This window comes from Arachis hypogaea, chromosome 19 (assembly GCF_003086295.3).
Source record: "Arachis hypogaea cultivar Tifrunner chromosome 19, arahy.Tifrunner.gnm2.J5K5, whole genome shotgun sequence".
Lineage (NCBI taxonomy): Eukaryota > Viridiplantae > Streptophyta > Magnoliopsida > Fabales > Fabaceae > Arachis > Arachis hypogaea.
This window is the reverse complement of record NC_092054.1, coordinates 104,382,967-104,395,299: the sequence shown is the minus strand read 5'-3', so window position 1 is coordinate 104,395,299 and position 12,333 is coordinate 104,382,967. Positions and strand designations below refer to the sequence as shown.

The 12,333-nt window shown below is 37.8% G+C and overlaps 1 non-coding gene across 1 annotated transcript; it reads right to left on the bottom strand.

The window, feature by feature from the left end:
- Positions 1-11,985: 11,985 nt before the first annotated feature.
- On the bottom strand, positions 11,986-12,093 carry LOC112780650 (small nucleolar RNA R71). Its single transcript, XR_003191472.1, has one exon. It is a non-coding gene; the product is annotated as a small nucleolar RNA R71 (small nucleolar RNA).
- Positions 12,094-12,333: the final 240 nt, after the last annotated feature.

Below are 12,333 nucleotides of genomic sequence, written 5' to 3'. Positions count from 1 at the left end.
AATGAGTGGGCGCAACTGCATATCTTTTATGAAGGGCTTTCCTATGAATCAAAGAAAGCTGTAGACCACTCATCTGGAGGCTCCCTTAACAAGAAGAAGACTATTGAAGAATCCATTGATGTCATAGAAACAGTGGCTGACAATGAGTATTTTTATGACTCAAACAGAAGCAACAATAGGGGAGTTATGGAGCTAAACCATATGGATGCAATTTTGGCCCAAAATAAGATGATCACTAAGCAACTAGCTGATTTGACCAAGCAAATGGAGAAAAATCAGGCTGCAGCCATCCATACTCAACCATCATCTCCAGGAGAGTTGGACACAGAGGAAGGAGTTAACTGGGAGGAAGCCAATTACCTTGGAAATTCATTTAGGCAAGCTCATGATCCATACTCAAAAACCTATAACACTGGTTGGAGGAACCACCCAAACTTTGGGTGGGGAAACCAACAAAACTAAGGCCAAGATCAGAAACCTCATAACACCAACCAGTACAGCTACCAACAATCCAACCCAAGATCATATCAGCACCCATATAACAATCCTTCTCAGCCACCATATCAAGCCCAAGCCAATCAGCCTCAACACTCAATTTCCAATCCACCATCAGAGGACAAACTATCCAGGATTGAAGCTATGCTAACCAATCTTTGCAAGGAATCTCAAGGCATGAAAAATTTTAAGGAACACGTAAGATCTAATCTGCAAAATCAAGATACTGCCATTCAGAAATATGAAGCACAAATTGGATACTTGTCCAAGAAAGCCCCTGGCCATGGTTCTTATAATTCCACCAACACAAATTCAAGAGAGGAATGCAAAGATATTACTCTCAGAAGTGGAAAGGAATTGAAAGCGACCTCAAAGGAAACTCAAGAGGAGGAAGCAGAAGAAAGTTCAAGTGACAAGGAAGAAGCACAAACACATGCTCCCAATCCACCTGAAGAGAAGGAAATCCTAAGACCATATGTCCCTAAAACTCCTTACCCTCAGCGCCTAATGAAGAATGCAAAGGACAGCCAATTCTCCAGATTCTTGGAGATTTTCAAGAAACTTCAGATTAACATCCCTTTTGCTGAAGTATTAGAGTAAATGCCGCTCTATGCTAAATTTTTGAAGGAATTAATGACCAAGAAGAGAAGCTGGAGGAATGATGAAACTGTGGTGTTAACTGAAGAATGTAGTGCTATCATCCAACACAAACTGCCTCAAAAATTGAAAGACCCAGGGAGCTTCCAAATTCCTTGCATCATAGGAGAAATCACTGTGGAGAAAGCCTTATGTGATTTGGGAGCCAGTATAAATTTGATGTCCTTAGTAATGATGAAAAGAATGAAGATTGAGGAAGCTAAAAAAACAAGAATGGCCATCCAACTGGCAGACCGATCATTCAAATTCCCTCATGGAGTAGTGGAGGATTTGTTGGTAAAAATGGGAGACTTCATCTTCCCGGCTGATTTTGTGGTGTTGGATATAGAGGAAGAAGCCAAAGCTTCAATAATTTTGGAAAGGCCATTTCTAGCTACTGCTGGAGCCATCATTGATGTCCAAAAGGGTGAACTCACCCTTAGACTACATGATGAGAAAATGGTGTTTAATGTGTTCAAAGCCATGAGCTACCCACAGGAGTCACTAGGAGAGTGTATGAGGTTGGATGTAGTGAAAATTGTGGTGCAAGAAATCTTTGAAGAAGCACTTGAAGAAGTGACAAAGGATGACTCCACATTAGATGTTGAAGTTGCTGATATCAAGTCAGCTGAAGTGCCCATCCTAAGTGCACCATAGGGAAAGAAAAAGGAGAAAGAAGCACCCAAACTTGAACTGAAGGCATTGCCCCCTACTCTCAAGTATGCATACTTGGGAAGTGATGAAAGTTACCCAGTAATCATCAATTCTGCTCTTAGTCAAGAACAGGAAGAGGAGTTAATTAAGGTGCTGCAAAAGCACCAAGATGCCATTGGATGGACCCTTACTAATTTGAAAGGGATAAGCTCATCCATATGCATGCATAAGATCCTGTTGGAAGAAGAAGATAAGCCCCACATTCAAGCCCAAAGAAGATTGAATCCAGTAATGAAAGAAGTGATACAAAGGAGGTTATGAAGCTTTGGCTAGCAGGGGTAATCTACCCAATTTCAGATAGCACATGGGTGAGCCCCGTCCAAATGGTTCATAAGAAGGGAGGCATCATTGTGGTGCCCAACGAAAATAATGAACTCATCCCTACAAGAACTGTCATAGGATGGAGGATGTGCATTGATTATAGAAAGCTTAATGAAGCTACAAGAAAATATCACTTCTCACTCCCTTTCATGGACCAGATGCTAGAAAGGCTTGCAGGACATGCATATTATTGCTTCTTGGATGGCTATTCAGGATACAATCAAATAGTGGTTGATCCAAGAGACCGGGAGGAAACATCATTCACTTGTCCATATGGAGTCTTTGCTTACAGGCGCATGCCATTTGGGCTGTGCAATGCGCTTACAACGTTCCAATGCTGCATGTTATCTATCTTTTCAGACATGATTGAAAAATTCATTGAAGTCTTTATGGACGACTTTTCAATATTTGAGGCTTCCTTCCCTAATTGCCTAAATCACCTCGCCTTGGTATTGAAAAGATGCCAACAGACCAATCTGGTTTTGAATTGGGAGAATGCCATTTTATGGTGACAGAAGGAATAGTTCTTGGTCATAAGGTCTCTAACCAAGGCATTGAGGTAGACAAAGCTAAGGTAGAATTAATTAAGAAATTACCTCCACCTAGTAATGTCAAGGCAATTAGGAGTTTCTTAGGACATGCTGGATTTTACAAAAGCTTTATCAGAGATTTTTCAAAAATAGACAAGCCTCTGAGTAACTTACTTATCTCTGATACACCTTTTGTATTTGATCAGGATTGCATGCTGGCTTTTGAAACTCTGAAGAAAATGCTTTTCCCAGTACCTATCATTGCCCCACCTAACTGGGATTTACCTTTTGAACTGATGTGTGATGCATTAGATGTTGCTATTGGGGCAGTGTTAGGACAGAGAAAAGGCAATCTAGTGCATGTTATATATGGTGCACGAAATTGTGATTCACACTTTTCACAACTCCGCACAACTAACCAGCAAGTGCATTGGGTCATCCAAGTAATAAACCTTACATGAGGCGGATTCAATTGGTTATGAGGTTTTAATAATTAAAAGATAAATAAAACATAAAATAAAATAGAGATACTTATGTGATTCATTGGTGGGAATTTCAAATAAGCATGTGGAGATGCTTTGTTGCTTCTGAACCTCTGCTTTCCTATTGTCTTCATCCAATCATGCGTGCTCCCTTCCATGGCAAGCTGTATGATCCTCTCAGATGAAAAATACCAGGTACGATCTCTGCACGGCTAATCATCTGTCGGTTCTCGCTAGCATCGGAATAGGACTCTTGTCCTTTTGCACACTGTCACTGCATCCAACATTCACAAGTTTGAAGCTCGTCACAGTCATCCCTTCCCAGATCCTACTCGGAATACCACAGACAAGGTTTAGACTTTCCGGATCTCAGGAATGGCTGCCAATTGGTTCTAGCCTCTACCACGAAGATACTAATCTCATGGACTCGGTCCGTGTATTAGAGACCCAAGAGATACGCACTCAAGCTGTCGCCCAATGACTACGTTGAGCTCAGATAGAACGGGAGTGGTTGTCAGGCACGCGTTCATAGGTTTGAGAATAATGATGAGTGTCACGGATCATCATATTCTCTATATTGAAGTACGAGTGAGTATCTTAGAATAGAATCAAACGTGATTGAATAGAAAACAGTAGTAATTGCATTAATTCATGAAGAACAGCAGAGCTCCACACCTTAATCTATGGGGTGTAAAAACTCCACCGTAGAAAATACATAAGAGAAGGAGGTCTAGGCATGGCCAAATGGCCAGCCCCCAAAACATGAACAATGGATGATAAAGCTCATCCAAAGATGTAAAAATTTGAATACAATAGTAAAAAAGTGCTATTTATACTAAACTAGTTACTAGGGTTTACAGAAAATAAGTAACTAAGTGCTTATAGTGCAGAAATCCACTTCCGGGGCCCACTCGGTGTGTACTTGGGCTGAGCATTGAAGCTTTCACATGCATAGGCCATTCTTGGAGTTAAACACCAGCTTGGGTGCCAGTTTGGGCTTTTAACTCCAGTTCTGGTGCCAGTTCTAGCGTTTTACTCCAGAACAGGGTCTCAGGTGGGCGTTTGAACTCCAGTTTGGGCCATCAAATATCGGGAAAAGTATAGACTATTATATATTGCTGGAAAGCCCAAGATGTTTACTTTCCAACGCAATTGAGAGCGTGCCAATTGGGCTTCTGTAGCTTCAGAAAATCCACTTCGAGTGCAGGAGGGTCAGAATCCAACAGCGTCTACAGTCCTTTTTTAGCCTCTGAATCAGATTTTTGCTCAGGTCTCTCAATTTTAGCCAGAAAATACCTGAAATCATAGAAAAATACATAAACTCATAGTAAAGTCCAGAAATGTGATTTTTTCATAAAAACTAATAAAAATATAATAAAAAATAACTAAAACATACTAAAAACTATGTAAAAATAATGCCAAAAAGGGTATAAATTATCCGCTCATCAATATACAATGCCAACAAAGTCCTAAATGAAACCCAAAGGAATTACACAACTACTGAAAAGGAACTATTGGCAATAGTGTTTGCATTTGATAAGTTTAGATCATATCTCATTGGATCTAAAGAGATTGTTTTTACTGATCATGCAGCATTGAAATATTTACTTGCCAAGCAAGAATCAAAACTAAGACTGATAAGATGGACTTCGCTGCTGCAAGAGTTTAACATTGAGATTAAAGACAAGAAAGGAGTGGAAAATAAGGTGGCAGATCACTTGTCAAGGATCCCCTGTGAAGAAGGAAGCACACAAATCCTGAATATAAATGAAAGCTTTCCTGCTGAGTAGCTGATGTTGGTTCACAAGGCACCATGATTTGCAGACATTGCAAATTTTATGGCCACCGGGGAAGTGCCTCCAGAATTCAACAAACATCAAAGGAGAAAGCTTATTAATGATGCCAAGTATTTCATCTGGGATGAACCATACTTTTTCAAGAAATATTCAGATGGAATACTTAGAAGATGCATTTCAGAGGAAGAAGGAAGGGAAGTCTTATGGAATTGTTTTGGTTCTTGCTATAGAGGACACTTTGGAGGAGAAAGGACTGCAGCCAAAGTACTACAATGTAGATTCTTTGGCCCACTATCTTCAAAGATGCAAAAGAACTGGTACAGCACTGCAGTGAGTGCCAAAGAGCAGGGAACCTACCCAAAAGAAATGAAATACCACAATAATTCATCTTAGAACTTGAATTATTTGATGTATGGGGGATTGATTTTATGGGACCATTCCCAACCTCATACTCAAATAAATATATCTTGATGGCAGTAGATTATCTATCAAAATGGGTAGAAGCCATTGCAACTCCAACAAATGATAATAAGGTGGTGATGAATTTTCTCAAAAAGAATATCTTTAGCCGATTTGGGGTGCCTAGAGCTCTTATCAGTGATGGAGGAAGCCATTTTTGCAACAAAATAATTGGAAAGTCTCCTCCTGAGGTATGGAGTGAAGCACAAGGTTGCCACACCCTACCATCCCCAAAAAAGTGGGCAGACAGAGATATCCAATAGAGAGCTCAAAGAATCTTGGAAAAGACTGTGGGAGCTTCAAGAAAAGACTAGTCCAAGAAGTTGGACGATGCTCTTTGGGCCTATAGGACAGCCTTCAAAACACCAATTAGGATGTCCCCATATCAATTGGTGTATGGGAAAGCTTGTCATCTACTATTGGAGCTTGAACACAAAGCATTCTGGGCTCTCAAGCTACTGAATTTCAATAATAATGCTGCTGGTGAAAGAAGGCTTTTGCAACTGTAAGAACTAGAAGAATTTAGATCCCAGGCCTATGAAAATGCCAAAATTTACAAGGAAAAGGCAAAGGAGAGACATGACCTCAAGTTGGAACCAAGAAGCTTTGAAGAAGGGCAGAGGGTGCTTTTCTATAACTCCAAGCTAAGGCTATTTCCTGGAAAGCTAAAGTCAAGATGGTCATGACCTTTTCTGGTTCCCAAGGTCTCACCTTATGGACACATAGAAATCATGGAAGAAAGCTCAAAGAGGACCTTCACTGTGAATGGACAAAGGCTCAAACACTACCTTGGCAGTATGAGAGAAGGTCCCAAGATGAAGTATCAGCTCAACTAATGGAGAGAACATCAAGCTAGTCACGTTAAAAAAGCGCTTGTTGGCAGATGATGAGCGGATAATTTATACGCTTTTTGGCATTATTTTTACATAGTTTTTAGTATGATTTAGTTAGTTTTTAGTATATTTTATTAGTTTTTAATTAAAATTCACATTTCTAGACTTTACTATGAGTTTGTGTGTTTTTTTGTGATTTCAGGTATTTTCTGGCTGAAATTGAGGGACCTGAGCAAAAATCAGATTCAGAGGTTGAAGAAGGACTGCAGATGCTGTTGGATTCTGACCTCCCTACACTCAAAGTGGATTTTCTGGAGCTACAGAACTCAAAATGGCGCGCTCTCAATTGCGTTGGAAAGTAGACATCCAGGGCTTTCCAGAAATATATAATAGTCCATACTTTGCCCGAGTTTGGACGACGCAAACTGGCGTTCAACGCCAGTTCCATGCTGCATTCTGGAGTTAAACGCCAGAAACAGGTTGCAAAGTGGAGTTAAACGCCAGAAACAGGTTACAAACTGGCGTTCAACTCCAAGAGAAGCCTCTACACATGTAAAGATCAATGCTCAGCCCAAGCACACACTAAGTGGGCCCCAGAAGTGGATTTCTGCATCATTTACTCATTTCTGTAAACCCTAGTAACTAGTTTAGCATAAATAGGACTTTTTACTATTGTATTTACATCCTTGGAACATCTTTTGATATCTTTGGATTATCTTTTGATCCTTTGATCACGTTTAGGGGGCTGGCCATTCGGCCATGCCTGGACCTTATCACTTATGTATTTTCAACGGTAGAGTTTCTACACTCCATAGATTAAGGTGTGGAGCTCTACTGTTCCTCATGAATTAATACAAAGTACTACTATTTTTCTATTCAATTCAAGCTTATTCCTTCTCTAAGATATCCATTCGCACCCAAGAACATGATGAATGTGATGATTATGTGACGCTCATCATCATTCTCACCTATGAACGTGACGTGGGCAAAAATTGGCGAGTTAAGAATGATTATAAAATATGCGTTGCAGGTATAGTTCTCAACCAACCAGAAATCTGCTTATCAATTTAGAAGGGTGTCACAGAAATTAAAATTAAAATACTGGGAGTATGAATCTCAGTTCGTCTCCCAACGAGTTACAGAAAAGTGTGCTATTTTATTAATCAGATGTTTTCAAAAAGGTTTGAGTTGAATGGCAGAAAATTAAATTAGAGAATTTATATAAATTTAAATAAAAGCCTTGACTGGGAGTTGATTAGCTGGAAGCCCTATTCTTGTTGGAGTACTCTCAAGATTAATTGACAATTGGGGGTTATTATGTTTAGTTGCCCCTCACTAAGTAAGGGAAAGTTAAATAAGTTGGAATGCTGTTTCTATCCACAAGTTCAAATCCGCTCTTGGGAGGATTAGTGTTAGTGACTAGAGAGCAATCCAACAATAAACCCAATTACAATCTTTCTCTTGAGCATCCCAACTCAAGGGTTCCTTTCAATCAACTCCCCATCAAGTTGGGGAACTACTCGCTCATTGTAAATGTAAAATTCATAGCATAAGAAAGGGAATTAAAGAAAGACATGATAAATAATGACCAAAAGATTAATTAAAAATAAAAGTAATTATTATATTAATAAATGCTAAAATAATCCAATAGTAAAATTAAGTAAATTAAAGAACATGGAAGAGTAAGAGACAAGTAAAGAAAACGAACTAGAATGTCGAAGTCTTGATGAGGCAATAACTCTTCTCAATATCCCAATGCAAAAACAATGAAAATAACAAATCCTAAAAACTATGAATGTGTAGAGAAAACCTAGAGGAGAGGAAAACTAGATCTAAAAACTAAAACTATGCGGAATGAATGTTGTTGTTGGTTTCTGCATGTCCTCTGGCTCTAGTCTGCTTTTCTGTGCCAAAAACTAGGTCAAAATAAGGCCCGAAATCGCCCCCAGTGATTCTGCAGATCGCACATGTCACGCGGACGCGTCATTCATGCGGACGCGTCATTCGGTGTTCTGCCTTGCCACGCGGTCGCGTCGTTTATGCAGCCGCGTCACTTGTGCTATTCCATGCTGCGCGGTCGCGTCATCCATGCGGCCGCGTCACTGCGATTTCCTCTTCTTCGCGCGGTCGCGTCATCCAAGCGGCCGCGTCGCTTCTCGCTGGTCATCTCCTCAATTTCTTGTGTTCCTTCCATTTTTGCAAGCTTCCTTTCCAATCTCCAACTCATTCATGCCTTATAAAGCCTGAAACACTTAACACACAGATCACGACATCGAATGGAATAAAGGAGAAATAAAATACATAATTAAAGGTCTCTAGGAAGCAAGTTTTCAATCATGCAACAACTTTAGGAAGGAATTATAAATGCATGCTTATTTAATGAATAAGTGGGTAAAGATCATGATAAAACCACATAATTAAACACAATATAAACCATAAAATAGTGGTTTATCAACCTCCCCACACTTAAACATTAGCATGTCCTCATGCTTAGTTGAAGGAGATAAAATAAATGAATAAGAACATGTAAAACCCATGCAATGCAATGCAGCCTATATATGCGAATGCAACTATATGATTCTTGTCCACTTGATCTAAAGTAAATAAGCTCTTCAAAATAATTACAAATCAAATTCCACTAACTCAATTCTTATACAGTAAGAACAGATAAAAATGCAAGAAGATAGCTCATGAAAGCATAGAACATAGAAATTTAAGCATGGAACCCTCACTGATGATGTATGTACACTCTAGTCTCTCTAGTGTATAGGGTCATCACTCTATTCTTATCTAATCATGCTCTCTAATTTTTGTTCTTCTCCTAACCAATCAACAACATTTAATATATCAATGCAAACATCATGAGTTAATACAAAGTACTACTGTTTTCCTATTCAATTCAAGCTTATTCCTTCTCTAAGATATCCATTCGCACCCAAGAACATGATGAATGTGATGATTATGTGACGCTCATCATCATTCTCACCTATGAATGCGTGCCTGACAAACACTTCCGTTCTACATGCAAACAAGCTAGAATGAGTATCTCTTAGATATCTAATACAGAGGACCGAGTCTGAGATATTAGAGTCTTCGTGGTATAAGTTAGAACCCATGGATGGCCATTCTTGAGATCCGGAAATTCTAAACCTTGTCTGTGGTATTCCGAGTAGGATCTGGGAAGGGATGGCTGTGACGAGCTTCAAACTCGCGAGTGCTGGGCGTAGTGACAGACGCAAAAGGATAGTAAATCCTATTCCAGTATGATCGAGAACCGACAGATGATTAGCCATGCAGTCACAGCGCATTGGACCATTTTCACAGAGAGGATGGGATGTAGCCATTGACAATGGTGAAGCCTTACATAAAGCTTGCCATTGAAAGGAGTAGGAATGATTGGATGAAGACAGCAGGAAAGCAGAGGTTCAGAGGAACGAAAGGCATCTCTATACGCTTATCTGAAATTCTCACCAATGAATTACATAAGTATCTCTATCCTAGTTTATATTTCAATTATGTTTTAATTATCAAATCTCCTTAACTATCTGAATCTGCCTGACTGAGATTTACAAGGTGACCATAGCTTGCTTCAAGCCGACAATCTCCGTGGGATCGACCCTTACTCAGGTAAGGTTTATTACTTGGACGACCCAGTGCACTTGCTGGTTAGTTGTGCGGAATTGTGACAAAAGTGTGATTCACGTTTGAGAGCACCAAGCCATTGGCGCCATTGTTGAAGATCACGATTTCGTGCACCAAGTTTTTGGCGCTGTTGCCGGGGATTGTTCGAGTTTGGACAACTGACAGTTCATCTTGTTGCTTAGATTAGGTAATTTTATTTTAATTTTAAGCTTTTTATTTCTTATTTTCGAAAAATACAAAAAAAAATTCTTTTTTTGTTTTTCCCAATTAATTTTCGAAAAATACAAAAAAATTTTACAAAATCATAAAATCAAAAATATTTTTTGTGTTTCTTGCTTGAGTCTAGAGTCAACTTTTAAGTTTGTTGTCAATTGCATCTTTTTAATTTGCTAAAAAAATTTATTTTCGAAAATTTCATGCATTGCATTCTTCATGATCTTCAAGTCGTTCTTGGCCAGTCTTTTTGTTTGATCTTCATATTTTCTTGTTTTGTGTCTTTTCTTATTTTTCATATGCATTCTTGAAACATTAATGTCTAAAGAATAAAACCTTTTAAGTTTGGTGTCTTGCATGTTTTCTTTTCTTGAAAATTTTTCAAAAATAAGTTCTTGGTGTTCATCTTGACATTCAAAGTGTTCTTGCTGTTCATCTTTGCATTCAAAGTGTTCTTGCATATTTTTCTTGTTTTGATTCATAAATTTCATGTTTTGAGTCTTTTTGATGTTTTTCTCTTTCATCATTAAAAATTCAAAAATCAAAAAAATATTTTTCCCTTTTTCTTCTCATCAAATTTGAAAATTTGAGTTGACTTTTTCAAAAATTTTTAAAATTTAGTTGTTTCTTATGAGTCAAATCAAATTTTCAATTTAAAAATTCCATCTTTTTCAAATCTTTTTCAAAAATCAAATCTTTTTCAATTTTTCTTTCATATTCTCGAAAATTTCAAATTAATTTTAAAAATCTTTTTCTTATTTTTATTCCATATTTTCGAATTCAATGCTAACAATTAATGTGATTGATTCAAAAATATTAAGTTTGTTACTTGCCTAATAAGAAAGGTTCAATCTTTAAATTTTAAAATCAAATCTTTTTGTTTCTTGTTAGTCAAGTAATCAACTTTAATTTTCAAAATCAAATCTTTTTTAAAATTCTTTTTCAAATATTTTTCAAAATAAATTTCAATCACATCTTTTTCAAAATCAATTTCAAAATCTTTTCTAACTTTTTATCTTTTCAAATCTTTTTCAATTAACCACTTAACTTTTTGATTGATTCTTATCTTTTTCAAAACTACTTAACTACTTTTCTCACTCCTAATTTTCGAAAATCACCTCCCTCTTTTTCAAAAATCTTTTTAATTAATTAATTATTTATTTATCTACTAACACTTCTCTTTCAAAAAAAATTCGAACCCACTCCCCCTCTCTGTGTTCGAATTTTTCCTTTTCTCCTTCTTACATTCTTCTCTTCTTATACTTGCATAAGGAATCTCTATACTGTGACATAGAGGATTCCATATTTTCTTTTCTGTTTTCTTCTTTTTTATATGAGCAGGAACAAGGATAAGAACATTCTTGTTGAGGCTGATCCTGAACCTGAAAGGACTCTGAAGAGGAAGCTAAGGGAAGCTAAAGCACAACTCTCTTGAGAAAATCTGACAGAAATTTTCGAAAAAGAAGGAGACATGGCCGAAAATAATAACAATGCAAGGAAGATGCTTGGTGACTTTACTACACCAAATTCCAATTTACATGGAAGAAGCATCTCAATCCCTGCCATTGGAGCAAACAACTTTAAGCTTAAACCTCAATTAGTTTCTCTGATGCAACAGAACTGCAAGTTTCATGGACTTCCATCTGAAGATCCTTTTCAGTTCTTAACTGAATTCTTGCAGATCTGTGATACTGTTAAGACCAATGGGGTTAATCCCGAGGTCTACAAGATTATGCTTTTCCCATTTGCTGTAAGAGACAGAGCTAGAATATGGTTGGACTCTCAACCTAAGGATAGCCTGAACTCTTGGGATAAGCTGGTCATGGCTTTCTTAGCCAAGTTCTTTCCTCCTCAAAAGCTTAGTAAGCTTAGAGTGGATGTTCAAACCTTCAAATAGAAAGAAGGTAAATCCCTCTATGAAGCTTGGGAGAGATACAAGGAACTGACCAAAAAGTGTCCTTCTGACATGCTTTCAGAATGGACCATCCTGGATATATTCTATGATGGTCTATCTGAGCTATCAAAGATGTCACTAGACCATTCTGCAGGTAGATTGATGACAAGTCATCCTAGCCTATTTTAACTAGTCTTTTTCTTTTGTTTTCATTAGAATTATGCACTTTCTTGAGCTACAAGCAAGCTAATTGAGTAGATTTTCATGTTTCCCTTGATTGAACCAACCATATATGAATTCATGCCATTTCATGAGGTT